The sequence below is a fragment of the Pterocles gutturalis genome, unplaced genomic scaffold, assembly GCF_000699245.1.
Source record: "Pterocles gutturalis isolate BGI_N339 unplaced genomic scaffold, ASM69924v1 Scaffold53628, whole genome shotgun sequence".
In the NCBI taxonomy this organism is placed as follows: Eukaryota; Metazoa; Chordata; class Aves; order Pterocliformes; family Pteroclidae; genus Pterocles; species Pterocles gutturalis.
The window spans coordinates 1-4790 of record NW_010125067.1 but is presented as its reverse complement, the minus strand read 5'-3'; the positions used below and the strand labels follow the sequence as shown (position 1 = coordinate 4790).

Genomic DNA, 4790 nt, shown 5'->3' with positions numbered 1-4790 from the left:
AAACAGGAGGGGGAGCAACTATTTACAGGCGTTGATAGTGACGAGACAAGGGGGAATGGTTTTAAACTAAGAGAGGGGAGATTTAGGTTGGATATTAGGCAGAAATTTTTCACTCAGAGGGTGGTGAGGCACTGGAATAGGTTGCCCAGAGAAGTTGTGGATGCCCCATCCCTGGAGGCATTCAAGGCCAGGCTGGATGGGGCCCTGGGCAGCCTGCTCTAGTGGTTGGCAACCCTGCTCACAGCCGGGGGGTTGAAACTAGATGATTTTTAATGTCCTTCTCAACCCAGGCCATTCTATGATTCTATTATATTTAGTAGTCTATAGTAGGTAGTAGTCCAGTTGGTAGACTGCAAATGTTTTCCTGTATATTATTGTCACTAACTTTCTGCACTCATAAGAGAGCTTTTCATGCTTCTCTAAAACCTTTGGATACTAATTTAAATATTTTTCTCTTGAATAGTTTTGGCATCATCTTTTGAAGTATTTTTACAGGTTAATTTTTAAATAGAAAAGGTATGTCAATGTAGGCAATGTTCAAAGCTGCTCAATGACACTGTTTTCAGAGCTTCAGTTTTCACTTCAGGGGCTCTTTTTCTGAGTAACACTAAGTCTAAGATGACATCTGCAAGCTCCGTATTTTTAGTGCTTTAGATTAAATTGCAAAGGGCTTGAAACAACCCTTAGATTCTTACTAGCTTTCATGAATAAAAATTTTTCTTCTTAACCTTAAGAAACAAGAGTAGGGATGATCTTGGGAGACATTTTGGATTCATCATCCAAAGGCATTGGGTACATTAATTGTTTTTACAGCTTCTCTTGTTTTGTTCATTTCAGAATATAGCATTTGAACATGAATTCATAAAAACAGTTAACCTTTAAACTCCAGAAGTCTACCTGTGGAGGCTCAGCTCTTCAACACAGTGGCTAGTGATTAGGGTTTTGGTTTGCACACTGAGACCATTCTCTTTGGGGCCACAAACTTTATAGAACACTTCAGCAGGTAATAAAAGAAAATTAAATCAGCCCTATGTATATGCATATTGATATGTAGGATTTACAGTTTTAACTAGTTATACTTATTTCTATCATGTGCACATGCTTTTATAGGATAATATTTGACTAATAATTACCTTTATTATTCTGTCATCCACATGTGTTTCCTGCATATGAGTAAAAAATTCATAGGAGGCATTCTGAAATAAAGATGTAAAATGGAAGAAAAGTAGCTAGTCTGTTATTTTTAAGACTTCCCTTATGGGACACAGTCGTGCTCTCTGTCTTTTGTTCAGAATTAGCTACTGTGGTGCAAGTCTTTTATTTTTTATTCTACATCATGGAGCACTCCAGAGTAAAGGTCAATAGGAAGGTTAAACTCCTGTTTTCTCTCATAAGAGTACAGCAGTTTTGAATCATCCAGAACAAAGAATAGGAGTTCTGAAATTAAAAATTTTTGTGACTCAAAAGCAGGAAGGGAAAAAAAAAATGCCCATTGAAGTTTTTTTTCTAAATTGTGTCTTTTTGTCTTTTTGTAAATTGGCTACTGATAAAAATTTGCTACAGTAGAAAAATTGAACATTTTGTATTGGAAAGTATTATATTTAAGCAATACCATACTCAACATTGATTTATTTCTCTCTTTTTCAAAATGGGAAAAGAGATAAAGCTAAAAATTTCCTCAAATACTATAGGTTAAATAAATTAGTAGTTCTGAAGATGGAAGGTTGTCAACAGTTTCTTTACCAGCCTTGCTTTATAGGACAGAGTGTAGCTGGGTGACCCAGATAAAGGAAATCAGTGGAAAGAACTACCCTTATGTGATTTGCCACAAGGCTTTTCTCTGTTGGAGAGAAGTCATAGGAGGTGAGGGAGCAAGTGAGAGGGCTTCTAGATCCTGATTCACCTAAGGCTTGCATAGTTGGTTCCTGAAACCCAGAAAATCAAGAGTACCGCCAGTTTCACTTAGTTTTCTTGTGCCTGTGATGGGGAAATCTATAAACAGCTTTAGCGCAGCTGGAGATTGAGAGCAGGTCTTTGCAAATAAAAAGTAGATATGCCTAGGACTATGGCCAAAGCCAACTGCAGTAGGAAAAATGTTGAGAATGTAGGAAGTAGGTTTATAACAGGCGAGTTTTTCCTGTGAGAGAGGAAGGAGATTTTGGCATCCATTGACTATGGGACGTGCATCTGTGTAGTTTCACCTGCTTTGTTAACTGCCTTCCTTCTTCTTCTCGAACCCATATAACTGAGATGTATTTAGAGGTTGCTATGTAGTTAATGTGTCAGTCTGCATCTCGATTTGACAGGATACACAGCTTCTTATTCTTCTGCCTTGTGTGATCTAAGCCTGTTCAGTTCTTAAGAAGTTTTCATCCTGAGTTCTTTAAGGGGTTCCTGGGAAGATTATTTTAGCCTTAGAATGGCCTTTTTGATGGTTAACTGCTGAGCCAGAATGTAGAAAGGGAACGATGTTTCATTTTATAAATTACTGTCTTGGTTTTATGAGCAAAACTTGTCATGCCCCATCCTTGGAGGTGTTCAAGGCCAGGCTGGATGAGGCTTTGAGCAGCTGGTCTAGTGTAGGGTGTCGCATGGCAGGGGGATTGGAACTCGATGATCTTGAAGGTCCTTTCCAACCCAAACCATTCTATGATTCTATGATTATCTGTGTAGATCTTGAGTAAATTTTCATACCATTTTCTTTCAAAGATATATGTGTGGACCACAACAAACAGGCTGCCAAGTCTTACCCAATGACCTTTCCAAAACTTTGCTTTGAATTGTGGGTTAGAATTGATTGAGAAAAGAGGTTGAGGATGTAAAGAAGATGGCAAGAGGAATGTGAGTTTGTTGAAGCAGATAGACAAGGAGATGGATTGGTGCATAAATCCATGGGAAAACAGGCTTTGTTATTTGTTTTTTATATAACAATTGTTTGAGTCTCTTATTTCCTAATAAGATAATTAGCATTGGAGAGAATTGGTACTCTAGCATAAAGCTGTTTGTTTTATTAACCAGAATTAACAAAACATTTCTAAAATACTGTCTGATTTACCTTTGTTAGCAAAGCTTGCTGAAGAATCAACAAAATCAGGAAGAAATTATACTTCACTTCCTTCTGGATCTCTCTAGTCAGTGTGGTGTCTCGTTTCCCTGTACTCCAAGTGGGATGTCTTTTGAGTTAACATCTTCCCTTCATGCCATTGAGGATGATTCAGCTATGGATGTGAGGTCTCTCTGGGATGATGTGAGATTGCATCTTCGACGATTTTTGGTAAATAGACTGCAAAGCCAAGAAGAAACAAAAACTAACAATACTTTACAAGAACAGGTGGAGTTTAAAACTCAGTGCATACAGCAACTTTTGTTTCTTTATCCTGAATCAGAAGTCTTAGCAAAGTACCAAAATATGCGGAATAAACTGGTTAGCAGTCTTCTACAGAACTGTGTTTTGTCTAGCGGTGGTGAAACAAATTTGGATAAAGTGGTTCATGGTTACCAAAGTTCTGTACCCACATTGTGCACAATGATAAAAGAAGATTTGTATATACTAAGTGGAACTATTGATCCTTCTTCATCACTGAAGTTTATTAATGAAACTTATCTGGATACCATCACTGAAGAAATAACAGTTCTTCTTGAAAGGCTTTGTGAGCTGCAGTTCAAAGAAAATGCTCTACATATTGTTAAAGCGAACAAGATTTCAAAGAAGCGTAGAGGAAGCGTTCATGCTGTGGGTTAGTAGCCTTATTTTATGTTAATTGTAGTTAGATATTATTTTAATTATACTACCTTTTTTCAATGTATTTTATTATTTCCTGTTAAAAAAGAGGCCTGAGATTATTAATTACATCTTTATGTTTTAACTGTATTACTGCAGTCTAATTAAAAACTCTGTCATAATTGTGATGAAAAAGGTAAGTAAGGGAGAGTATCTTATGCTTATGTATATAGATAATTCACTGGATAACATTGTCATGTTGTAGTCATTTTTTTGGTCTAACTTATTCCAACTGCTGAAATATAAAATAGAATATGAACTATTTAATCCAGATTTAAAAAACCACAAACTCTTAAGTCTTCTATGCACATTTTATTCAAATTGACAGAAGTTTAAAGGAGATTGTAGGAAAGTCCGTACAATAATGTGACCATGAAATAGTCACAGATTCATATGTCAGAGGTGGACCCAAAAGATTACTTTGCAGATTCAAATTCAAAAAAACCCCAAACATCTAAGTTTTCTAGTCTTGTGAAAGTACGGTGAGTTAGAGTTAGTGCTACTTGATCATTTCTTCTTGTTCTAAAGAATCTAAGGCAGGAAAGGAATCTGTTATTGATGTGGTATTTTCTGTACTTTATTTTTACGGTTGGTGAGTCTGACATGCTAATTTCCAAAGGGAGGAATCAGAGCTTTAGAAAAAAAATCATACTAAATGGAAACTTTCATAACATAATTGCATGATTGTATGTAATTGCTTTCTCAATGCAGAGTTTTGAGCACTCCTCTGTGCAAGAGCTGTTTGTTTAAAACATAGGTTCCATAAAGGTGAAGTAGTTTGCAGACAGAAAATATTAAAAGTTTAGAATCACATGAAAGATACAGAAACAGAACACAGATCTTTGGGTTGTACAACATACACATAGGATAAGTGAGATGATGATTTGCCAGGTGTATGCAGAAGAAAGTTATACTCTTGTGAGTTTTAAAATCACTATACATGTTAATGTAAGTCAACTAGAAATTCCACTGGAGGAAATCCTTAAACATCCAGCCCAGCACTGGTAGT

The 4790-nt window shown here is 36.3% G+C and overlaps 1 pseudogene; it reads left to right on the top strand.

Moving 5' to 3' along the window:
* The first annotated feature begins 2065 nt into the window (after positions 1 to 2065).
* On the top strand, positions 2066 to 3742 carry LOC104465381 (annotated as a pseudogene).
* Positions 3743 to 4790: the final 1048 nt, after the last annotated feature.